The following is a 26,588-nucleotide window of genomic DNA, read 5'->3' on the forward strand; positions in this document are numbered from 1 at the left end:
GCTTAAACATGCTTTTCATTGGGGTTAGGGTAAATATTTTCTGATAGGGCCTTCAGTCACATCATTCATGGAAGGGAAGAGATGGCTTAAATCATTTCCAGTTTGTGGGGTTTTTTGTTTGTTTATTTTTGTTTGTGGGGTGTTTTTTTTTTGAACGGAGATTGAACCCAGGGGTACTTAACCATTGAGCCACATCCCCCAGCCCTTTAAATATGTTATTTACAGACAGGGTCTCCCTGAGTTGCTTAAGGCCTCGCTAAGTTGCTGAGGTTGGCTTTGAACCTGCCATCCTCCTGCCTCAGCCTTCCGAACTGCTGGAACCAGTTTGTGGTTTTTATCTTGCTTTTCCTTAAAGGCAGAACTTAATATCACAGGGTAGTAATATGAATAACTTTTAAATGAATACTTCCATTTTCATACTAAAGCTTGAGAAACTCAAACTGCATCTGGTAAGGAAGAACCCAGAACACCCACCAAAACTGCTCCTTCCTGGCATTGGGGATCTTGTTGAATAAAAATTTAGAAAAGGGAGGTTGTTTGAACTTGCATTTTTATTTCATTGAGAGTATAAATAGTAAATTATTTAGATGTTTTGTTGTACTTATTAGAAGTGGACCTTCAGTTTTTCTTTTTTTGGAAATGGGTCTCACTATGTTGCTCAGGCTGGCCTCCAATTTGCCATCCTCCTGCCTCAGCCTCCTGTGTAGCTGGAATTACAGATGCACATTATGGTGCCCAGCTGTGGGGGGATTCTTAAGTTCTGTTTGGAAACTCTATTGTATGGTCATTTAATGCACTTTACTGTTATTGAGATTAGCTGAAGTTTTCCTTCATTTGAAATTGGAAATAATGGAAAGATATGTGAACGTTTAAAGGATTAAATAAACAATTGTGTGTCTTAAGGTTGGTGTGGTGAAATTGGCATGTTCACTTTAAGTGCCAGGTGGTATCACAGTTTGTTCTTTAGGGGCTAGGGAGGCCAGGTACTAAGAAAATGTCTTAAGAATAAAAAAAAAATCTTGATTCTTGAGTTTTTATTAAGATCCTAATACTAATCATTCTTGGTCATGAAAAGGTTGACCATTTGGGACCCATTTCTAAAGAGAATTAACCAGTATTTCTAGAGGATCAACTGTTGTTCCTAAGCTCGTGCTGGGCACTGTGGAGACTGCAAAAGACAGAAAGGCCTGAGATGTTTAGGCTCTCCAACAATGTTATGTCTGTACAATTGGGGGATATTAGTGGGTGAGTGGTTTTCCTAGGAGCTGTTGTAGATGATGGCAAGGGAATACCTCTGGTTGTTTCCTCTAGCAACAGGATCTTCTGATACTGAAACCTTGTGCTTGTTCCCATTACCCACCAGTGATTCATTCTTTCTTTCCTTTTACTTACCTATCCTCAGTAGAAATTACAGAATGTACTGTTCTTTTTTTTTTTTAAAGAGGTGAGAGAGAGAGAGAGCGAGAACTTTTTGATATTTATTTTTCAGTTTTTGGAGGACACAACATCTTTGTTTGTATGTGGTGCTGAGGATTGAACCCGGGCTGCACGCATGCCAAGTGAGCGCGCTACTGATTGAGCCACATCTCCAGCCCTGTACTGTTCTTTTTAGTGATTGTGTTATATGCACAGCATAACAAATGAGGAGCAAGTGCTTCTTATTTCTATCTGCTTAAATACCTTTATCCAGCAGATAGGATCACCAGATCTCTACTGTCTTGCCAGACTACATCATTGTCACACTGGTCCTGTGCTTTTCTCAGCCTGCAGTACCCCCTTCTCCCCTTTTCCCTTTAGGGGTTCACTTTCTCTGAGCTCTTTCAGTCAGAATTAATGGACTAGTTCCTGTCAGTGCCTGTACTACCTCCAGCAAAGTACTCTTATTCTGCCTGTGTTACATTAACTTTCCAGTTCCTTTAGATAGGTGTTCATTCAAGTGCTCAGTGCGGAAGAGACTCTGTACTGGTGGCTGTTTCTGCCTCTAAAGCTGAGTAGATTGAGGTCCAGACTGCCTGGTGCGAATGCCAGCTCTATCCTTCCTCCTTTGTCACTTAGGGGAAGTTATTTGACATCACTGAACCTTGGTTTTCTTTAAGATGGACTTAAGAGGGGCTGGGGTTGTGGCTCAGTGGTAGAGTGCTCACCTAGCATGCACGAGGCAATGGGTTTGACCCTCAGCACCACATAAGTGTAAAATAAAGATATTGTGTCCACCTAAAACTAAAAAGTAAATATTAAAAAAAAGATGGACTTAAGAAAAAGACGCAGATGGAGCACAATCTTGAGAATACAGCAGTTAATATTGGTAAGGCAGTGCTCAACACACAGAAAATGCTCCAGCTGGTTAGTCATTATTATCTATGTGCATTTCCTCTATTAGATTGTTAACCAGATGGCAAGGCCTGTGTTCATGTTATAGGTGTCTCTGTCAGTGCCACCTGGTACAGAGGGTAGTTGGATGGTCATCTACCCTCCCTCAGGGTTTTTGTGCACAATATGTCTGTAACCAGTGCTTGCCAATTGTATTATGCTGAGAGCAGCTAAGCAGGGTTGAATGCTCAGTAAATACTAATGAGTTGGATTAAATAATTGTGTCAGCGGAAAAGTTTGAGATGGTGGAACTACAAGGCATGCTTCCTGAGATCTCTTGAACTTTCCAGTGGCATTCTGTATGTAAATATTATTTTACCAAGTTGAACTCATTTGCCCATTTTTCCTGTTAAACGAAAACTCATGAGACCTAAGGGTCTCTGAAATACAAGGGAATATTGAGCCAATACAGATGCTAGCCAAAGGAGCAGTCCTGGGGCAAGTTCCCTCAGCCACCAGGAGCCAGGCTAGATGGCAGTTGGAAAAATGTCTGTGCTCTAAGAAACCAGATGCTTTATAATGAAACTTTGGAAAAGGAAGGCACAAGTTATTTTTATTGAATCTCCATTAGCTATTGATAAAAAGGTTCTCAAAGATTTGGGGATAGGTACCTTTAGATTGGAACCACAAGCAGGATGCAATGGCACAATTTAAGGTTTTGAGCTAGGCATGGTGGTGCACACCTGTAATCCCAGAAACTCAGGAGGCTGGGGCAACAGGATCGCCAGTTCAAATCCAGCCTTAGAAACTTAGTGAGGCCCTAAGCAACTTAGTGAGGCCCTGTCTCTAATAAAATATAAAATAGGGTTGGGGAAGTGGCTCAGTGATTAAGCACCCCTGGGTTCAATCCCTGGTACCCAAAAAAATTATTTTGAGGTTTTAACATACATTCAAGAATGTACAATTAGGAAAATGCAAATCAAACTATACTGAAATTCCCTCTCTCACCAGTCAGAATGACAGTTGTCAAGAATACAAATAATAGGGGTTGGGGTTATGGCTCAGTGGTAGAGCTCTTGCCTAGCATATGTGACGCCCTGGGTTTGATCCTCAGCACCACATAAAAAGGTAAATTTAAAAAAAGAATTCAGGGGCTGGGGATGTGGCTCAAGAGGTAGTGCGCTCGCCTGGCATGCGTGCGGCCCGGGTTCGATCCTCAGCACCACATACAAAAAACAAAGATGTTGTGTCACCGAAAACTAAAAAAAAATATATTAAAAAATACTCTCTCTCTTTAAAAAAAGAATACAAATAATAATAAATGCTGGAGAGGATATGGAGAAAAGGAACACTTTTACACTGTTAGTGGGACTGTAAATTAGTACAACTGCTATGGAAATCAGTATGGAGGCTCCTCAAAAAATTAGGCATAGAAACATATGACCCAGCTATACCATTTCTTGGTATTTACCCTGAAGAATTAAAGTCATCTTAGTACAGTGAAACCATAATCAACTCCATGTTTATAGCAGCACAATTTATAATTGCAAAATTATGGAACCAGCCTAGGTGTCCATCAATGGATGAACGCATAAAGAAAATGAGGTATAAATACACAATGGAGTTTTATTTAGCCATAAAGAAAAATGAAATCTGTCAGTTGCAGGAAAATGGGTAGAATTAGAAACCATGTTAAGCAAAATAAGTCAGACTCAGAAAGTTAAGGGTCATATGTTTTCTCTCATATGTGGAAGCTAAAGGGGAAAAAAGAAAAGCAAAGGTGGGAGTAGATCTCCTAAAAATCAAAGGGAGATCAGTAGAGGAAAGAGACCAAGGGGTGGGAGGTTTGGGGGGTAAGCTGGGGAGTGATTTTGGACAAATTATATTGTCATATCATGTGCATGTATGAATATGTCACCACAAATTCCTCTCAATATGTAAACTATTATGCACCAATAAAAAATGAGGAAAGAAAATAATAAATTAAAAAATATAAAACAGTCTTTGTGTGCAGTGCTAGGGATCAAATCCAGGGCCTCACACAAGCTAGGCAGGTGCTCTACCATTGAGCTAAATCCCCATTCCTAAACCAATCTTTCTTTTTTATTCTTTTTTTAAACATTTTAGTTATAGATGTACACAATATCTTTATTTTGTTTAATAATTCTTATGTAGTGCTGAGGATTGAATCCAGTGTCTTACATGTGCAAGGAAAGTGCTTTGCCAGTCAGCCACAACCTCAACCCTTTATTTGTTCTTTTTAGATATGCATGACAGCAGAATGTATTTTGACATATTATACATACATGAAGTATAACTTGTTCTAATTAGAATCTTATTCCTTTTTTTGTTCTTTTTAGTTATACTTGACAGTAGAATATTGACGTATCTTACTTACATACATACAATATAACATCCCATTCTTTTGGTTGTACATGATGTGGAGTTACACTGGTCGTGTATTCATATATGAACGTAGAAAAGTTATGTCTGATTTATTCTATTGTCTTTCCCATGTCCATCCTCCCTCCCCCATTCCTCCACAGTCTTTTGATTAACCTTCCCCATCTCTCCTTCCTTCCATCTTCTGGCCCTTTGTAATTTAGGACATCTCAGAACTTTTATCATTCCCTCGCAGGGAGGGAATTGCTTTGAGGTAAGATGGGGTTCCTTGATGTTCTTGCACCTGCATATCTTTTATCTCCTGCATTGGAACAGGAGAATATAGGGGTGCAAACTGGAAGTTCTGGGAGCCTCCCCCAGGGATTCTAAATAAGGCGGGACTTGAGCAGCAAAGGCTAAGAATTAGGTTCTCAGGAAATCAGAGTTCTTTATCCTCTTTTAAAGTTGGATTTATTTACATTTTTATGATGCTAGGGTTTGAACCCAGGGCTTGTGCATGCTAGGTAAGCACTCTACCACTGAGTATGTCCCCAGCCCTTTTTAAAAATTGTATTTTAAGGGACGGGGTTGTGGCTCAGTGGTAGAGCGCTTAACTAGCATGTGTGAGGCACTGGGTTCAATCCCCTGCACCACATAGAAGTAAACAAATAAAATAAAGATACTGTGTCCATCTGCAACTAAAAAAAAATATTTAAATTTTTTTTTTTTATTTTGAGACAGGGTCTTGCTAAATTGCCCAGGCTGACCTTGAATTTGTGATCCTCCTGCCTCAACCTCCCCAAAAGCTGGGATTACAGGTATTTGCCACTGCACCTGATACTGTTGAGTATTTCTAACCTCCATGTCACTGTGCCTCCACAGATAGACAATAACAAGCTTCTTTTGTACTTGGGCCATGCCTCCCATGTCTTCTCTACTGCTCTCAAGATGTAGCTCTGTATTTTCCATCTATATCTTACAGGGATTTTGTGTGCCTTTTCCTTAGTACAGAGTTGTTTTTCTCCCCAAAGGTGTTGAGGAACTCATTTATTAGAATGTTTTTGTTACAGCAAAAACATTATTAACTGAAATGCTTGGAGGAGGAAAAGTTCCATTTAATAGAATTTCCTGGTCTGCTAGGAATTAATTCCCATCCTTTCTGTACCAGCCTTTATTGTTGAAAATCTTTGAAGAAAACCATAATCAACTTTACTGTCTTAGGAAGCTGTATTGGGTGTGATTGAGCATGAGACTTACTGTGCCTCTGGAAGAATTGCAGAAGATTCTTTGATACTCTAGGCTAGTGTTTCAAACTAACTTTGGTAAATGACCAATTTTTGGTTTTCTTTTTAATTTCCAGTCTGTGGTTGGTTAAAAAGAAAGAAAGAAAGAAAAAAGCAATAAAGAAGACTTACTAGAAAAAATAAAAGACACAGAAAAATACAAATCCCAATTAATTTTTAATCTTCTCCCCCCCCAACCTGCTCCCTTTCTCCACCCCTTCCCCACCTGCTTGCCTGCCTCCCCACCTCCCCCCACTTTCTTTCAGTACTGAGCATGATTGAACTCAGGTATTCTATCACTGAGTTACATACCCAGCCTTCAAGTCCCAGTTTTAAAATATGAGACTAGAATAAATATTAGATTCAAATATATCAGTAGACATGAAATTACTCTGTAAAATTGCTGTAAATGTTTCAGCATGCATGCTCTGAATTTATGCCCTTACTGAGAACTGATAATGAACAATAAAGAGACCAAAACCAATCCATGAAGGCCACACACCACATTTTGGGTAGCTCTGCTGTGGGCCAGCATTTCCCAATTGGTGTGGTACTATGAGAGGGTTTTAGGTTGCACATGAATAAACTTATCTTTTCAAACTTTGGCTTAATAATTCTATGGATCATTTAGTTGTGTCATGAAAATTCAACTGGTATATCAAACTGTGGTTTCATGAATATTCTCAGAATAAGTAAAAAGTGGAAATAAATGTCAACTTAAAGGAAAATACTAAATAATAGTATAGATCAGTTCTGGCTAATACAAATTTTCTAGTAGCCACATTTAAAAAAAAGAATGGGTGAAATTTATATAATTTGACCCAGTCCAGTATTTCCAAAATATTATCGTTTTATTAATTTATTTATTTTGGTACCAGAAATTGAACCCAGTGGTGCTTAACTACTGAGCCACATCCCCAGCCCCACCCCCTTTTTAAAATTTTGAGACAGGGTCTTGTCGAGTTGCTTAGGGCCTCATTAAATTGCTGAGGCTGGATTTGAACTTGTGATCCTCCTACCTCAGCCTCAGGAGCTACTAGGATTATACCACCATACCCAGCCAAAATATTATCATTGTAACATATAATTAGTATAAAAAGTTATTGGTTAGATATCTTACTTTCTCTGCACTGAGTCTGTTACATCCAGTGTGTATTTTGCACCTTTAGCATGTCTCTGTTTGAACTAGTCATGCTTCAGGTACTCAATAGCCAACTCTGGCTAGTAGTAGCTGCTGTCTTAGACAGCACTGATCTAAAAAAATCTTCATAACCCACTTGAATCTAATGTATGAAATATGATATGTCAAGAGCTTTGTAATGTTTTGAACAACCAATAAAAAAAAGAAGAATTTAAAAAAATCTTCATTATGGAAAAGTGTTCCGTGATTTGGATTGAGCCTCACAGTGTACTAAGAGTGCTATGGTATTGAGTACAGTTATATGCTGTCGAGTATAGTATGAAGCTGTGGTAATGAGTCTAGCTTGGATCTGTTCTGCATGGTTGAGGTTTGTGGAAATGGAAATGCACTTTGATAAAATGGTCTCCCCTACAATAAGACAGAACAGGCCTGGGTGCCTGGGCTCTTGAGGAAGAAGTTGCTTTTACTTTCCCCAGTCTGGGCAAAAGGAGTATGCTATGGTTGTGATTACACAGATTATCATCTTGGGGACCTGACAGACTGTGGAAATGGGATGGCTTGACTTCATGGTAATTATTAAGCTGTTATTGAGAGAAAACAGTAGAAAACTCATAAAACTGTAATTGTGGAAGGAGAGAGTGTTAACCAGCTCAGGATCTCCCAGATTCCATGTGGGGTCTGGTTGAGAAACCCCCTCCCCTTGTTGGGTGAGGTCTGCTGAGTTGGGATTCCCTGGGCTCTGTGAAGTGGGATCTGATCATCTCTTCCCCCAGAGCTGGAGTCATACCTTCTTAGTGCTTTGTTACAAAAGCCACCTGTGTATTCTGGCCAATCTGTTAGAACAGATAACTAATTGAGATCACACCATTAGGCAGTTCCAGTGTATTCTAGGCTGGTTCTCTCCTTTTGATTAAGAGGTCCTTACTGGGCAAGGCCAGTTCCAGCATCCACTTCAGGACCAGTAGGACAAGTTCCTGTCTGAACTAAGTTGTCCCCCAAGCAGTTAATCTTTACCTTTGAAAACTGGTCCTTAAAGAGTTGACTGTTAGATTAGGAAGCCAACCAGTGTGATACCGCAGTTGCTATGGTTTATATATTGGATTAACTTGCTTCTTGGCTTCATTTTTCTGTCCCTACCCTTATTTTTCATATTTATTTCTACTGTATTTTCTATCAACAGCTTTAATTCCTTCTGAAAAGGGGAGGGGACATAAATGACTACTTGAAATTAATAAATATAGAGCAAGGGCTGGGGTTGTGGCTCAAGTGGTGGCATGCTTGCCTAGCATGCGTGAGGCACTGGGTTCGATCCTCAGTACCACATTAAAAATAAAGGTATAGAGACCACCTAAAAAACCTAAAATAAGTAAATAAATATTTTTTAAAAAAATAAATAAATATAGAGCAAGAACTGTCCTTGCAGCTGGAGTCTTTCTCCAGGCACCTGAAGACCTTTATTAAGTGGTGTTCTGTGTCCCTGTTCCAAAGCAACTTAATATATGCCATTAACCTGAAATAACCATCAGAATTTTAAACTGAGCAAAATAGAGTTTCCTGCTATGCTTATTTTCTAAAACAACTTCTGCCTCAAGGGTATCCCTGTATGTTCTCTTCCTTTGGCACCTAAGCACATGTTTTCAGCACTGCACTGACTAAAGGGAAACAGCATTGTGCATGGGGGTATCACTTAGGAGGTTTTGCCCTTTTCTGCCTTACTAATTGTATGTGTTCACTTTGCCTGAGCATTAGTCAGGGGTGACAATTGGTGGTGAAATATTATGACAGCCTTCAGTGGAAACATTCCTTGCATTTGGGTAATTCCCCCCCCCCAGTGGAGAACATACTATGAACAAAATTTAACAGTGATCATTTTCATTAACAAGATAGCCAATATTATTTAAGCAATTTTAGTTATGTCTTTAGACCAAAAGCTCTTTTTAAAATTTCTAATTATAATTGCAGATTTCTTAATGAAAAACATGTTCCTGCCTTTTCCCCCCCTCCTCACTCACCTAAATTTCCACTTCACTTGATTTTATTTTCATCAGTCATAAGTTTTTTTTAAAGAATTATTGCTTCTTGGGCTGGGGCTGTAGCTCAGTGGCAGAGTGCTTGCCTTGTACATATGAGGCACTGAGTTTGATCCTTAGCACCACATAAAAATAAACAAATAAAATAAAGACATGCTGTCCATCTACAACTACAAAAAAAATTTAAAAAAGAATAATTGCTTCTTATTAATGGTCCATTCATTTCTACATATCTCTAATCTTCTGGGATGAGATTAACCTTTTTTTATAGAAGAATAATTAAGTGACAGAAATGGGCTGTTTCAGTATACCCTGTTGAGCTTTAATTTCTCTTAGTTGTATTTTGGTTTCCCTTAGTTTCAACCGCAAGGCCTGAGGAGACTCGAGACTCAATGCCTTTTTTAAAAAATATTTTTTTAGTTGTCAATGGACCTTTATTTTATTTATTTATATGCAGTGCTGAGAATTGAACCCAGTGCCTCACACATGCTAAGCAAGCATTCTACCACAGAGCCCCAACTCCAGCCCCAACTCTGCCTTTTTGCCAAAGAATGCTGAATGTCTTTTGTGGTACCTAATTTTATCTTTAGTTCTTAAAAATTAAGAAGATTCTTTCCTCGTTGGCATGTTAAGATGATTTCAGAGTTGAGTAAGTGCCTCTTACAATCAATCTGTTGTTTCAAGCAGGAGATAAGACACACAAGATATAGTGCTGTCTAATAAAACTTGCTATTGAAGATGAACATGTTCTAGATCTAAGCTCTTCCATGTGGTAGGCACCAACTATATGTGGCTGTTGAGCACTGAATAACTGAATTTTTATTTGTATCTTTTATTTTTATTTTTTATACCTTTATTTATTTATATTTATGTGGTGCTGGAGGATTGAACCCAGTGCCTCACATGTGTGAGGCAAGCGCTGTACCACTGAGCCACAACCCCAACCCCTTGTATCTGATTTTTTAAAATTTAAATTTATATAACCACATGCCATAGTGGCTTTCATATTGGAAGCCTATTGTGCAGCTAAATAGATGTTGACCAACCTTGCCAGATTATGATCACAAATGAGGAAAGAGTTTCAGATCTCAAACAAGTTTCTTCAAACCCATCTATTCTTGGTTTCTCCTATACATGCTCTGGTATTTGGCACTTGTCACTCAACTACTCTAAGATGCTTATAGGCCACCAAGAACAGAATCAGCAGTTAGTTCCTGTGGTTCATATCAGGTCTGTAAGGCAGTGATGAAACTAATAGACAAGTCTTATTTCTGGCTCCTGGTATCCATAGTCAGCTAACTCCTTTTTTTCCCCTGTCTCAGCTTATCAGGTTGGCATCATTGAAGAGTAAAGACTGAAGCCAGAGTCTTTGGTTATATAGCTTGGTTGGTGAAACCAGATTGACTTAGAAGGCATTAAAAAACCATTAGCTATGTAGGATTCAGGTGAGTTTCAGGGAGAACTTTTCCAGTAAAAGGTTGGCAGGAATGGTTGATGGGGACCTGGACTACAAGCCCAAGTCGGAGAATTCAATAGTGGGACCTGATTTTGGTAAGAGCATTTGGGGGCATTGGGCACCACAACTGAATTAGTCATGTTCCCTATTCTCTAGGATGTAGTTGCTAAGGTAGATAAATCTCAGCTCTCGTTCTAGCTTGCCCCTTACAAACAGTGGCCTCAGGCATTGGCAATAGAATTCAGTAGCTTGTCTGTAAATGAGGCAGTATAGTAGGTGGATCTTATTGGTGCTTTCTAACTCTGCAACACTGTGATCCTCCATGACTGGTCCAAAAAGCTGAAGGAAATATATGGCTGGTCTTCACTTTTGTTGGCAGGATCATCAACCACATAGCTTTGGAGCCCCTGGTCCCGTTACACCCAAGCCTGGAGATTCTGCCTTTATCTCTCATGACCCTATCTCTGTGGCCAGTGCCTTGGGTCAGATCCTGTTATTTAGGACCTGACCAACATCACAAAAACCTTAGAGGTCTCTTCCAGATTACCTTTCCTGTTGTGGATTCATCCTGTCACTTTCTTGCTTTAACTTCCTTTAATGCCTGCCTAGTACTTCCTAGAGAGTAGTCTATACTGCTGATGGAGTTTCCAGGCTTCTTGGGGTGGGCTCCTTCTTACCCCTCCAACCCCCTCTGGCCAGTGACTACCAGCTCATAGTGTCCAGCACACTTTACATCCACTTATATCTGATTTACCATGTGCATGCTGTTCTCTTTGCCCCAGAATTCTTTTCTTTGTTGCTATCTTCATCCTTGTCTACCCTGTTCTTCCTTCAGTATATACCTCACCTCCCTGAACCCTTCCCTCACCATATATACTTTGGGTGGTTTTTTTTGCCTTTCTCTTCCATTTTCCATCAGAGTGTTGACTATGCTTATGTAAGTAAACCATGTGCAAATAAAATCAGGGCTGGCATTTGGAAGTTAAAGTGCACAGATTTTTTTTTGGGGGGGGGGTACTGGAAATTCAACCACCATCCACAGCCCTTGTTGTATTTTATTTAGAGACAGAGTCTCAGTGAGTTGCTTAGGTCCTTGCTAAGTTTCTGAAGTTGACTTTGAACTCCTGATCCTCCTGCTCCAACCTCCTTAGCTACTGGGACTACAGGTAAAAGTGCACAAATCTTAAATATATAATCTGATGAATTTTTTACGTATGTACCTATCTAACCAATACCTATATCAAGAAATTAAACATTTCTGCTCCCCAGAAAGCTCCCTCATACCTCTTCCTGGTTAATACCTGCTAAAGGTACTGTTCACCTCTTTTCACTGTAGATAAGTTTGCTTGTTTTTATTTTTTTTATTTTTTTTTATTGGTCGTTCATAACATTACATAGTTCTTAATACATCATATTACACGGTTGATTCACGTGGATTATGAACTCCCAGTTTGCTTGTTTTTAAACTTTTAAAAATAGATTCATGTATTATGTACTTTTTATTGTGATAAATTATATAACAGTTTTCAATTTGAACCATTTTAACAGTACAGTTCAATAGCATTAAGTACACTCATATCATTGTGCTACCATTACCATTATCCACCTCTAGAACTTTTCTATCAAAAATATCCATTTTTGTATTTTTTTTCTACTTACATTATGTCTGTAAGGTAAACCTGTTTTGTTACAGATATCTGTGGCTCCATTTCTTTTTATCTCTTGAGTAGTATTACGTTGTGTGACTATACTACAATTTGTTCTATCCATTCTCTGTTGTTGGACAGTTGAGTTATTTCCAGTCTATTTCTCTTTTGACTAAAACTGATAAGAATATGATGTTTTTAAATATATCTTGGTGCCCATACAAACATATTTCTGTTGGTTACATATCTAGGAGTGGAATTGCTGGGTTATAAGGTAGGCATATGTTCAGCTTTAGCAGATAGTGCCAAACCATTTTACAAAGTGACTTGTATTCATTTCCTGTTGCTGCTGTAACAAATTATCATGAACTTAGTGGCTTCAAACAATATAAATTTATTATCTCTTAATTCTGGAGGTCAGAAGTCATAAAATTAAGATATCAGCAAAACCTTTCTGAAGGCTCTAGGCAAGAATATGTTTCTTGGGCTGGGGATGTGGCTCAAGTGGTAGTGCGCTCGCCTGGCATGCGTGCGGCCCGGGTTTGATCCTCAGCACCACATACAAAGAAAGATGTTGTGTCCGCGGAAAACTGAAAAATAAATATTAAAAAATTCTCTCTCTCTCTCTCAAAAAAAAAAAAAAGAATATGTTTCTTGTACTCTTTCCTTGGCTCATGGCCCCTTCCTCAAGGCCAGCATCTTTCATTCTCTCTCCAGCCTTTGTTTCCATTGTCTCATTCTATTCACTTTGACTTTAAATATCTCACCTCTCTTGTGATTACCTTGGGCCCATCAAGAAAATTCTGGATAATCTCCTTGTCTCAAGAGCCTTAACTTAACCACATCTGCAAAGGCCTTTTTGTTAGATAAGGTAACATATGCATAGGTTTTGGGGACTAGAACATTGACATTCTGGTGGGAGAGACATTATTTTGCCTACTATGTGACTATACCCTTAATTTAAATTTTTATTTATTCTAATTTATTAAACATGATAGCAGAATGCATTTCAATTCATAGTATACATATAGAGCACAATTTTTCATTTCTCTGATTGTACACAAAGTAGAGTCACACAATTTGTGTCTTCATACATGTACTTAGGGTAATGATGTCCATCTCATTCCACCATCTTTCTTACCCCTATCTCCCCTCTCTTCCTTTTCCTCCCCTTTGGTCTATTTAAAGTTCCTTCATTCCTCCTATGTTCCCTGACATCCTTATTATGGATCAGCATCCTCATATGAGAGAAAACATTCAGCCTTTGGTTTTCTGGGATTGGCTTACTTCACTTGGCATGATATTCTCCAACTCCATCCATTTACCTGCAAATGCCATGATTTTATTCTCTCAATGCTGAGTAATATTCCATTGTGTATATATACCACAGTTTCTTTATCCATCTACTGAAAGGCATCTAGGTTGGTTCCACAATTTAGCTATTGTGAATTGTGCTGCTATAAACATTAATGTGGCTGCATCACTATTGTAGGCTATTTTTAAGTCCTTTGGGTATAAACCCAGGAGTGGGATAGCTGAGTCAAATGGTGGTTTCATTCCAAGTTTTCCAAGGAATCTCCATACTGCTTTCCATATTGGCTGCACCAATTTGCAGTCCCACCAGCAATGTATGAGTGTGCCTTTTCCCCCCATCCTTACCAACACTTATTGTTTATATTCTTGATAGCTGCCATTCTGACTGGAGTGAAATGAAATCTTAGTTTTGATTTGCATCATTTCTTTAATTGCTAGAGATGTTGAACTTTTTTTATATATTTGTTGATCAATTGTATATCCTCTTCTGAGAAATGTCTGTTCAGTTCCTTGGCCCATTTATTTAATATGGTTATTTGGGTTTTTTTTAAAGATTTTTGAGTTGTTTATATATTGTAGAGGTTAGTGCTCTATCTGATATGTGTGTAATAAAAATTTACTCCCATTCTGTAGGCTCACTCTTCACCTCACTGATTGTTTCTTTTGCTGAGAAGAAGCTTTTCAGTTTGAATACATTCCGTTTATTGATTCTTGATTTTATTTCTTGAGCCATAGGAATCTTGTTAAGGACGTGGGTGTTGAGAGCCACAGCTGAAGGGGCCCCAGCAACCTTCCAGCTGAATGGCTCACAGTGCCCCAGCAAACTTCCAGCTGATTGGCTCACCATGGCCCCAGCAAACTTCCAGCTGCCAGCTGATTGGCTCCTCTGCAGTGATGCTCATTGGGCTGTTTCCCCGCCCTTTCAGACCATGGAGCTGCTCACTGGGGGACTCTTTTGACTCTGCCCACGTGACCCAGCCAATTGGCCTCAAGAGCAGGAGGAGTGGGGGGTTGAGAGGCTTGTGGGAAGCCAGGGGTGGCAGTTGGGCTCTGAGGGAATTCCTGAAGAGCTCCTGTGGTGCTGCGTGTGTTCTAAAAATAAAGTTCGTTTCTGCTTGATAAGTGACTCGTGAATTGTGCCCAGCCAGACTGCGGCAGTCGGGGCCTAATCTGACATGATGAAGATTTGGGCCTACTTTTTTCTTCTGTTAGGTGCAGGGCCTCTGGTTTAATTCCTAGGTGCTCGATCACTTTGAGTTGAGTTTTGTGTATGGTGAGAGACAGGGGCTTAATGTCATTTTACTGCATTTGGATTTCCAGTTTTCCCAGCACCATATTTTGAGGAGGCTATCCTTTCTCCAATATATGTTTTTGGTGCCTTTGTCTAATATGAGATAATTGTATTTGTGTGGGTTAGTTTCTGTGACTCTATTCTGCATCATTGGTCTACCAGTCTATTTTGGTGCCAATACCATGCTGTTTTTTTGTTACTATTGCTCTGTAGTATAGTTTAAGGTCTAGTATAGTGATACCACCTGATTCACTTTTCTTCCTAAGGATTGCTTTAGCTATTCTAGGTCTCTTACTTTTCCAGATGAATTTCATAACTGCTTTTTCTATTTCTATGAGGAATGTTATTGAGATTTTGATTGGAATTGCATTAAATCTGTATAGTGCTTTTGGTAGTATGGTCATTTGGACAATTCTGCCTATCTAAGAACAAGGGAGATCTTTCCACCTTCTAAGGTCTTCTTTAATGTCTTTCTTTAGCATTCTGTAGTTTTCATTGCAGAGGTCTTTCACCTCTTTCATTAAGTTGATTCCCAAGTATTTTATGTTTTAAAGGCTATTATAAATGGGGTAGTTTTCCTAGTTTCTCTTTCAGAGGATTTGTCACTGATGTATACAAAAATGCCTTTGATTTACGGGTATTGATTTTATATCCTGCTACTTTGCTGAATTCATTTATTAGTTCTAGAAGTTTCCTTGCTGATGTCTTGGGGGGCACCAGAATCAGGAGGCACCACAGCTTTGTAGGTTCAAACAGCAATTCTTTATTCCCGATCTCACACCAGCCTCCACACACGTTCAGGGGCAATTCCCAATATGTCTGATCCCAAATCCTACTCCACGAGGCTTTTTCCAAATCCCATTTTAATCTCACGAGAACTCAACGGGAACAAGCAGCAGGAACACCCTAATCTCAGCATCAATAATCTTCAACCTCAACTTCCCTAAAACTCCTATTGTCACGCCCTAAACCCAAGGACGGAGATACTTCCTGCAGGAATACACCCTAATCCTGGATCCACCCTGGTGATTGAGCAGGGTCACCTTTCTCAAACACACAAGCAAGGTGGCAGCAAATTTCCAAGGCAAGTCCATTTAACATGGGGTACACTGGCAAGGATTACGATGCATCAATACCTACTTGGTAATGGCCCTCAGCATTTCCTGGTAGAATTTTTGGGATCTTCTAAGTATAGAAGCATATTGTGGTGAATAATGATAACTGAGTTCTTCTTTTCCTATTCATATCCCTTTAATTTCTTTTGTCTAATTGCTCTAGCTAGAGTTTCAACAACTATATTAAATAGAAGTGGTGAAAGAGGGCATCCCTGTCTTGTTGCAGTTTTTAGAGAGAATGCTTTCAATTTTTCTCCATTTAGAATGATGTTGGCCTGGGGATTAGCATAAATAGCTTTTACAATGTTGAGATATGTCCCTGTCATCCCTAGTTTTTCTAGTGTTTTGAACATGAAGGGGTGCTGTATTTTGTCGAATGCTTTTTCTGCATCTATTGACATGATCATATGGTTCTTATCTTCAAGTCTATTGATGTGATGAATTACATTTATTGATTTCCGTATGTTGAACCAACCTTGCATCCCTGGGATGAACTCCACTTGATCATGGCGCACTATCTTTTTAATATGTTTTTGTATTCTATTTGCCAGATTTTTATTGAGAATTTTTGCATCTATGTTGACTATATCCTTTTGTATTCCCATGGGAGTTCTCATTCCTCCACATCTTTGTCAGTGTTGGTATTATCAATCTTTTTCATTCTAGTCATTATGGTGTGGGATTTAAGGGCATAGCCATGGCAACCACCTCAGACAGTGTGTCCTCTGTTGCTCCAATGTTAGCTTTATTGCAGCTTACCAGCATTGTTTTATGAATGTTTGTTTACCTGCCTCTATCTTGGCCAAACTGAACATTGCATCATGAGGCAGACCATATAGTAGCTGAATTAATAAATGCTCCTTGAATGCTAAGAGCTGACTGAAGGGAGTTTTCAGCATAACAGGGAAGCAGAGCTGAAGATGTAAATGAAAGCTGATGCTTACGGAACTGTCTGCCTCAGCACATGGACATCAGGTGGGTAGAGTTTCTCCCAAATAAAACAGGACCAAAGCAAAGAGCCTGGCTTCTAGCTTCTACACACTTCTTGTCTTTTACAAGGTGGTTAATCTATATGTGAGTAATGCCCTGAAAGGAGATTTGGGCCTCAACTGTTAAGGGCGTTGGTTGGAAATGACTTCACTTGTATGTAAATTAGGGGAAAATGCAGTTCTGGCAACTCCTGATCTTGAACATTTTGTGGAGACACAAGTTTTCCTTTTCCCAGGAGTCAGATCATGTAGCAACATACAGCTGCTTCTCACTTGCAGAACGAAAGACTTGAAGGTAAGTAGCACTTTCTGGATCTCAGAGAGTATTGTGTGTGTAGATTTAAATCTGCTTTGGAAACTTGAGGCTAGTAGTTTGATGAAGGTGACGCCAGAGTAGAAATGAATTTTGAAACCCCTGGACACAGGGATATGGATGCAGATGCTTGGCACTAGAGAGAAGCCCAGAAGGTAGGATTATAAAAGACAAAAGGCAAACAGGTCATGGCTTCCTTCAGGAATATCCTGATGCAAGTAACTACTTGCTGTGTTCTTTTTGATTTTCAAGGCTACTTTGCTGGGCTACTTTGGTTTTATGAGACCTGTAAGGTTTCAAGGTCTTAGTCTTACTTTTTTTGGGGGGGGGGCACCGATGTAGGGAGTGTTCCTATGGCTTGGCATTACTTTGACCCTCTGGGGTATGGTATGTGTGTAAAATCTTAAGAGAGAGTGACAGAGGACTTCCTCAGCCCTCACAGAAAAACCTCTCTGTTTTCTACCCAAACCTGGCTAGTTGGTGTTTGGATCAAAAGGGAATTAATCTTTGGAGAAAAAAAATATATCAAGGTAGGAGTTACTGTGACAGACTTGTGCAGGGCTTATTGCCTTCTGTTTAAACTGACAGTGTCACACCTTTAGTGATTTGAATAATTATGTGTGTGATTCACAGACTGATCTGAAATAAGCCATTTGTACCAGAATGGAGGTACACAGGGTCCTTGAATAGTGTGGCCAAAACACATACCACAAGACTGAACACAAAGGATGTGGCCAGGTGTTTATGGAGTTCAGGTGACATCTTGGACATCTACTCCACTCTGCTGTATCTGAGTTGTAGAGATCAGCTGGCTGCATTCCTACTGAGAACCATCTCTCCAGGATTCAGACCAGCTCTGTCTTTGTTCCCTGTAATCTTGGACCAGTGAAGCTGAGGGACTAGCCTTTTGGAGTTCCCCTCTGTGAACTCCAGGTATGGAGGGGGATCTTTTTTTTTAATATTTTTATTTTTTAGGTTTCGGCAGACACAACATCTTTGTTTGTATGTGGTGCTGAGGATCGAACCCGGGCCGCACGCATGCCAGGCGAGCGCGCTACTGCTTGAGCCACATCCCCAGCCCAAGGAGGCCATCTTTTTTAAAAAATATTTTTTGGTTATGGATGGACACATACCTTTATTTTATTTATTTATTTTTATGTGGTGCCAAGGATGGAACCCAGTGCCTCGCATGTGCTAGGCAAGGGCTTTAACTTACCTACAACCCCATCGTGGATGGGATCTTTAAAGAGAATGTGAGATGAGCTGCCTCCTGTAAGCATTGGGTCTTCTCTGTTTTCAGAACAGATATTGAATCTCTGCTGGATATTTCTGAAGCAGGAGGTGCCCTTTACCTCTTGGGTCAGGAAATTCTTTCTGTTGATTAAAAAAAATATTTCCTATCACTAAATCCTCTGTAGACAGATAGGACAACCACTTGACATCCTTTAGAAAAACCTTCCAGCCTTCATAAATATAGTGAGACCCCTTCTTTGGGCTTCACCACTCCTGGTTCCTTAAAGCCCCCTGATATGACTATATTTCATGTTTACTCCTGTGATAATAATGTTTTCCTTTAACTGTTTGAACAAATTGCCTGTAATGTAGCCCTTTCATCTCTTTCTTGGTTAAGAGTTTATGACTTAATACTTTGATCTGATCAAATATTAGCTTGTCCACTAACTAGCTTTGGGGCTGCAGGTTAGCTTCTTGGCATATGCTAACCTCAGTTTCTTTACCTACAAAATGGGGATAATAATTGAAACTCTTGTGAGGTCAACACACAAATTATGTGAGGGAGAGGGGAGAGGGGAGGGGAGGGGAGAGAGGAGACAGGGGGAGGGAGGGGGGAGGGGGACTTAATCACCAAGGATATGCACATCACTACTTCACTCACCTACAAGTTTAAACTACCCAGAAATTTAGAAGTTTAGAAGTGATGTGGCAAGGTTCCTTATAAGAAAGTCAGAGCTCAGCCTTGAAATCTCGTGCTCTGTGATTTCCTTGATCTCTACTTATGGGTTAATGAAAATACATGAGATTCTCTCAGATTCTGCCAGGTCCCTATCACTTGCAAAAACTTATAAAAGCAATGGCACTTTCAGCTTAAATAGAACACCAAGTTCATTAGTGTATTATAAACTGTGCTAACTTCAGGCAGATTATCAAGAGCCCAAGTTTCATTATTGTACAGCTAAAAAAATAACTCGAGGGCTCGGGTTGTATGCAAGCCGTGCCTCAGTTGCTTGAGGTGGAGTTGGGGGGCTGCAGTCCATACTTCTTGAAAGCCCCTGAGTAGAGCACTTGCCTAGCATGTGCAAGGCACTGGGTTCGATTCTGAGCACCACATATAAATAAATGAAAAAAATAAAGATAAAAAAAAACAAACAAATTATGTGAGGTAATATGTAGAAAGTATTTAGCACAATGTCTTTTGTGTAGGTAGTGATCTGTGAAGTAGAAAATGTGCTCATCATCTCTATCAAATACAGGGTTCCAGATGATATAAATGGGCATAAAATATTTTATAACATAAATTTACATAAATATAAATATAATTATTACAGTCTTTGCTTTCCAAGGAGCTGGTGATCTAGAGATAGCTGCCTCAAACTAAGTATAAAGCACTGAAATGTGTCGTAAGTAGAAATATTAAAATGGACTATAAGGCCATAGATGAGCAAGCTGTCCATTCTGGCTTGAAGAATAGAGTCAAAGTTCTGCACATGTATGAGTCCCCACAGCAGGTGATTTGTTTGGGAGGCACAGCCACTTAGACTTGGGTGCCCCCTGGTTAGCAGGACAGTACTGCCAGACTCAGCATATATAAGTAGAGACCCATATTTTGAGCCATGCATTTCAGTTTATGCCCAAGAATGGTGTTTCTTTCTCTCCTACTGAGAGCTTAATTTATATTTTGAAATTCTTAAAGTATATAGTTCTGACCTATTCAGGAGGCTCTATAGCTTATAGTATTCATTTTCCTATGTCAGAGTCTAGGTCCTAGTTCTCAATGTCTTAGGTGAGCTTTCTCTTCCCATTTTGTGCAGTTAGCATTTTCTCACAGACAGAGAAAAAAAGGAACACTTACTTTTTGTCCCCTACCCCTATACAACACAAAGTATGGATGCTTCACCTCACACATTTGCTCATAGCTTAAGAGAAAACCATCTGATTTTCTGGAACTGTAGAAACTGCACATGGCTTTTGGCAAGCAGAGAGTTGCATGGCATGCTGTAAGTTTTTAAGTTTAGGGGTTTCGACTCTGCTGGACAATATGGTAGCCAGTTCCATGTATGGCTATTTTTTTTTTTTAATTTTGTCATTTGTTTTTTATTTATTTATTTATTTTTATAATATTTATTTTTTAGTTTTTTCAGTGGACACAACATCTTTGTTGGTATGTGGTGCTGAGGATCGAACCCGGGCCGTGCGCATGCCAGACGAGCGCGCTACCGCTTGAGCTACATCCCCAGCCCCCATGTATGGCTATTTAATTAACATTAAACAACATTGACAGTTCAGTTTCAGGGTTGCACTAGCTATGTTTCAAGTACTAAACAGACAACTGCTAATGGCTACAGTATTGGACAGTGCACATCCGGAACATTTCCATTACTACAGAAAGTGCTGTGAGATGGTGCTAATTTAGGGGGTTGTCTTTCATTTGGAGGATACACTTTTTAAAAAAATAATGTTTATTTGTTCTAATCAGTTATACATGACAGTAGAATGCTCTTTAATTTATTGTACACAAACAGAGCAAAATTTTTTACTTCTGTGGTTTAACCCAAAGTAGGATTATACCATTCGTGCAATCATACCTAGGGTAATGATGTCCATCTCATTCCACCACCTTTCCTACCCCCATGTCCCCTCCCCCCTCCCTTTTGCCCCATCCAAAATTCCTCCACTCATTCCATGCTCCCCCCCATTATGGATTAGCATCCACTTATCAGAGAAAACATTGGGCCTTTTTTTGGGATTGGCTTATTTTGCTTAGCGTGATATTCTGTAACTATCCATTTACCTGCAAATGCCATAATTTTATTCTCTTTTATTGCTGAATAATATTCCATTGTGTATATATACCACAGTTTCTTTATCCATTCATCTATTGGAGGGCATCTGGGTTGGTTCCACAGTTTGGCTATTGTGAATTTTGCTGCTAGAACATTGATGTGGCTGTTTTTAAGTCCTTTGGATGTAGACCAAGGAGTGGGATAGCTGGGTCAAATGGTGGTTCCATTCCAAGTTTTCCAAGGAATCTCCATACTGCTTTCCAGATTGGCTGCACTAATTGCAGTCCCACCAGCAGTGTATGAGTGGGCCTTTTCCCACACAACCTTGTCAACACTTGTTGTTGCTTGTATTCTTGATAACTGCCATTCTGACTGGAGTGAGATGAAATCTTAAGAGTAGTTTTGATTTGCATTTCACTAATTGCTAGAGATGTTGAACATTTTTTCATATATTTGTTGATTGATTGTATATCTTCTTCTGAAAAGTGTCTGTTCAGCTCCTTAGCCCATTTCTTGATTGGGTTTTTTTTTTTTTTTTTTGGTGTTAGATTTTTTGAGTTATACACTTAAAAAAATTCTACAGATGTATTCCCCAATTCAGTTTGGGTTGCCACAAAGGCAGAAAGCACAGGGATTGCTTTCTTTTGCATCCTAGTACTAATCAAAAGAAAAACAGAAAAATCGGGGCTGGGGTTGTGGCTCAGAGGCAGAGCACTCGCCTGGCATGCGTGAGGCACTGGGTTCAATCCTCAGCACCACATAAAATAAAATGAAGCTATTGTGTCCATCTATAATTAAAAAATAAACATTTAAAAAAAGAAAAGAAAAACAAAAAAAAAATTGTTCAAGGTCTATCAGTGAACACAGACAGTTGTGGGATACTTAACAAATTAAAAAAAAAATAGGTATTCATTCATGCTGCATTGATTTGAATTGTTTTTCCAAATGACCAAATTAAATGTATAAGCATTAAATCTTATCAGTTGAAATTCAGTTAATGCAATTAAAATGTTTTTACTTCCTTATATTTGTAATGCAAGAAGGACACTCATTTTCTTTTTTTTTTTAGATTTTATTTATTTATTTAGTTAGTTAGTTAGTTCTCAGCAGACACAACATCTTTGTTTGTATGTGGTGCTGAGGATCGAACCCGGGCCGCATGCTTGCCAGGCAAGCACGCTACCGCTTGAGCCACATCCCCAGCCCCAGGACACTCATTTTCTGAAGTCTTTTTGTGTGTATGTGTGTGTGTTGCCTTATTACCCTGAAACAGATATTGCAGGAAAATTTAAATTTTTTTATAAATAAGGATGGTTTGCCTCACTTAAGGGAGTTTTAAATTTTATCTTTTTCCTTGAAGGTATGGTAATTTTAGTCCATGATGAATGGAGAATAGACAGATTAACAGGAGAAAAACCAAACAATTAAATGCACCGACATTGGAGCCACACACACAGTGTAAGTCTCAAAGGACTGGATATTTGAAGTTTATGTATCTATTGCTCTGAGTTCCAGAGAGGACTAGGGATTTGGGGCTTCTGGGGGAAAAGTAGAAGCAAATTATGAAAGATTGAGTTGAGGAATATATGGTGAGCAAAGGTTGTCTTATTCTGCAGATAAAATCTCTCAGGTAATACTTCCTAGATCTTATTTAGGTCAGTTTTAGGCAAGTAAGGGGGGAACTGGGGGAAAAAATCCTATGCATTTGTTGCTTATTTTACTATTGTAGAGAGAAGGAATTTTCTTTTAAAAGGGACAGATTTTCATAGCTATTTCTGTCTGTAATTTCTCTAAAAAAATTGTCTCAAAATATGTCAAAGAAATATATTTTGAGGTGGCATATTCTGGGGTCCCATAATATCAAGTGTGCGTTTTTAGAGGTGAGGACCCTAATTTTTTAAAAAAATGTATTGTGATAAAGTATATATAACATAAATTTTGTCATTTTACCTTTTTTTTTATGGTACTGGGGAATTGAACCTAGGGGCACTCAACCACTGAGCCACATCCCCAGCCCTTTTATCATTTTGAGAGAGGATCTTGCTAAGTTGCTTAGGGCCTTGCTAAATTGTTGAGGCTAGCTTTGAACTTGCAATTTTCCCACCTCAGTCTCCTGAGTCTCTGGGATTACAGGCAAGTGTCTCTGGGATTACAAGCGTGTGCCTTGGAGGCAGGGCAGATTTACTACCTTTTGTTTATTCATTCATGTGTTAATGAACACTTAGGTTACTTCACCCTTTTAGCTATGGTGAATAATGTTGCAATAAGCAGGAGTATTTTGAGTTTCTGCTTTCATTTCTTTGGGGTGTATACCTCAAAGTAGAATTGCTGTATTATCTGGTAATTCCGTGTTTCGCCTTGAGTGTTAAGAAAAATGCTTAAAAATATCAATATATAACTCAAGTTTCATTCTTACAAAATATAGAGTTTGGTGGGTTTTAATTAAATTAATAAATTCACAGAGTTGTGTAATCATTCCCAATAGTCACTAATTTTTATAGCTTCTTAGGAACTGGAGGGGAGGGAAAGAATCTTGAAGGTGATTTGTGTATCAGGAGGGGAGCTTTCAGGATTAGTATTAAACTATTTTTTTAAAGGTTATTTGTACCAAAATCCTTGACATGTCACATAATCTTTAGCAGGAATACTCTGCCCCCCACAAGGCCTTCAGACATGAAGTTCAGAAAGACTCCCCTGCTACCTGGCATATTTTCAGTGACTCATGAGGCATTCTTTTATGGAATGGGATGTTGAAGAACCTCACAATTGGGTCAGACTCCCCAAAAGTGTTCTGGAAGCCTGATTCAAGGAGCAGACAGTCCTTCATGTCTTGTTTACTTTGACACATGGCCTTCTCTGGCTCAGAACTGTTCCTTCTCTCGTTCTGATCACAAATTCTGCAGTTGCTTGTATTTCCAGACATAAAGCAGATTATTTACAATAAGTGCCTTAAATATTTGATTTTCAGGTTCAGATTACTCTACTTTGGAGCAAAGAAAAAAAACCTCATACACTTTTGTTATCATATGCCATATGTTCATGCCAGGTATGCTGGTATTTCCTTGTTCTCATTATGTAGTTGTGGTTTTGATATTATTTTTAAAGAGAGAGAGAAAGAGAGAGAGAGAGAGAGAGAGACAGAGAATTTAATATTTATTTTTTAGTTATCGGCGGACACAACATCTTTGTTTGTATGTGGTGCTGAGGATCGAACCCCGGGCCGCACGCATGCCAGGTGAACGCGCTACCGCTTGAGCCACATCCCCAGCCCTTGAAATGTACACTTGAACAGTTTTTTTAGCATATTCACAGGGTTGTGCAACCATCACCATAATGAATTATAAAACATTTTCATCACCCTCCAAAAAACTCCACACGCATTAGCAGTCTATTTCCCCTCAATTTCTGACAGTAGGCAACCCATCTACTAATCCACTGCCTTGATGAATTTTTGGCCAGTTTTCTTTCATCCTTGTTTAATTAATAACTTCCCCTGTCTAAATTATAACCAAGTCACCACTCTTCTTCCCCTCCCTGTGCCATTCTTATCTTTTTTTGTTTCTTCCTTATCAAATATAAGCAGGTTTGCTATAAATCTATCCTTAAGTAGTTCCCAAACTGGATGAATTGGTGGATAGGACACAGCTGCAAGAATCCATCCCCAAAAGCAGGGATGAACACTTGCATGGTTGGGCACTGGAATGCCCTTACAAGTCACCTGCCTTCATTCTGCCACTAGAAGACTGGATTTCTTTTCACTGACTGGGTTACAGGAACAACAGAGCTAGGCCAGTGAGAGAGTGGGGTCAGAAGTTGCTTTAAAATTGATCTTTGACATGGTCTGGGAAGCAGTTCCCAGTTCTTGCGGGGAATTTTAGATATTATAATTTCTTGTGGGTAATTAGAACATTTTATTATTTAGTATTAGCCATTGGTAGCTTTAATCAAGGTAAACCATCTTGCTCAAAACAACCTTGACAAAAGAGGGCAGGTTGTCAGGGTCCTATTTAATAAGTCTGCTATTGTTTTGGTATCTTTGAAAAGATATCAGCAGTGTTTGTTCCTTGGCATGCTATATATCTTCCATTACATCTCCATATAGCTGGGAATGGGACAAGTAATAGCAGGCCCTTGCTGTGGAATTTTCTAAACCATATTAGAAAGAAGCACAGTGTTCTCTTAGAACAAGATCTGCCCTGCCTTTCCTTATGTTCTTCAGTAGATTTTGATTGGGAGAAATAGAATTAGCTGTTTGGGAAAAAGTTGTGGTCTTTGTTGTCTGTTGTTTTCTTTCTTTCTCCCTTTTTTTTTTTTTGCAGAGCCAGGGATTGAACCCAGGGCCTTGTGCATGTGAGGCAAGTACTCTATCAACTGAGCTATATCCCCAGCCCTTAATTTTTTATTTTGAGACACAGTCCCACTAAGTTGCTGAGGCTGACTTTGAACTTGCCATCCTCTTGCCTCAGCCTCCCAAGTAACTGGGGATTATAGGTGGGTGCCACCATATTCAGTTGTTTTATTTCTTTTTTTTTTTTTAAAGAGGTAGAGTTTATTATTTATTTTTTTTAAAGAGAGAGAGAATTTTTAATATTTTATTTTTTTAGTTATTGGCGGACACAACATCTTTGTTTGTATGTGGTGCTGAGGATCGAACCCGGGCCGCACGCATGCAAGGCGAGCGCGCTACCGCTTGAGCCACATCCCCAGCCCCTGTTTTATTTCTTAAAACAGAATATTGTGAGCATTCTAATGATAGAAGTTCTATGTTTGTTTTATGTAGGGAGGCCTTCTAGACTATCTCAAAGGGCTGGGTCTATATAGCTCAGTGGTAGACTGCTTCTCTAGCATGCATGAGGCCCTGGATTCAATCCCCAACACTGCAAAAGAGAGAGGGAGGGGGGAAAAGGAAGGACGGACGGGAAAGAAAGAGAGCAAGAAAGAAGGAAGAAAGAGAAAGAAAGAAAGAAAGAAAGAAAGAAAGAAAGAAAAGAAAAGAAAGAAAGCTGGCGAGGTGGTGCACACCTATAATCCCAGTGTTGGGAGTTGAGGCTGGAGGATCACAAGTTCAAGGCTAGCCTCAGTAATTTTGTCTCAAAATAAAAAGTAAAAAAGACTGGGGATGCAGTTCAGTGGTACAGCACTCCTGGGTTGAATCTCCAATTTTGAAAGAAAAAAGAAAGAAAAAAATAGAGAATCATAGAGTCAGTCACAGAGCCTGGAGTTGCTTAATGCAGTGTTCAGACCCCCAGGGAACCAGGAACCAGAGATTAGATGTCTCCCAGAGGCTTTTTTAGTGTTA

General features: G+C 39.2%; 1 protein-coding gene and 1 non-coding gene across 2 annotated transcripts in view; one reads left to right on the forward strand and one right to left on the reverse strand.

The window, feature by feature from the left end:
- Positions 1 to 5,465: 5,465 nt before the first annotated feature.
- Map7d2 (MAP7 domain containing 2) overlaps positions 5,466 to 26,588 on the forward strand; it is a 104,599-nt gene continuing 83,476 nt past the window's right edge. The window contains exon 1 of the mRNA XM_026405452.2: positions 5,466 to 5,510. The gene's annotated coding sequence lies outside the window, so the exon portion shown is untranslated. The remainder of the gene's footprint in view (positions 5,511 to 26,588) is intronic.
- On the reverse strand, positions 21,871 to 21,988 carry LOC113194401 (small nucleolar RNA SNORA31). Its single transcript, XR_003302275.1, has one exon. It is a non-coding gene; the product is annotated as a small nucleolar RNA SNORA31 (small nucleolar RNA).

The sequence above is a fragment of the Urocitellus parryii genome, chromosome X (genome assembly GCF_045843805.1).
Source record: "Urocitellus parryii isolate mUroPar1 chromosome X, mUroPar1.hap1, whole genome shotgun sequence".
Taxonomy (NCBI): domain Eukaryota; kingdom Metazoa; phylum Chordata; class Mammalia; order Rodentia; family Sciuridae; genus Urocitellus; species Urocitellus parryii.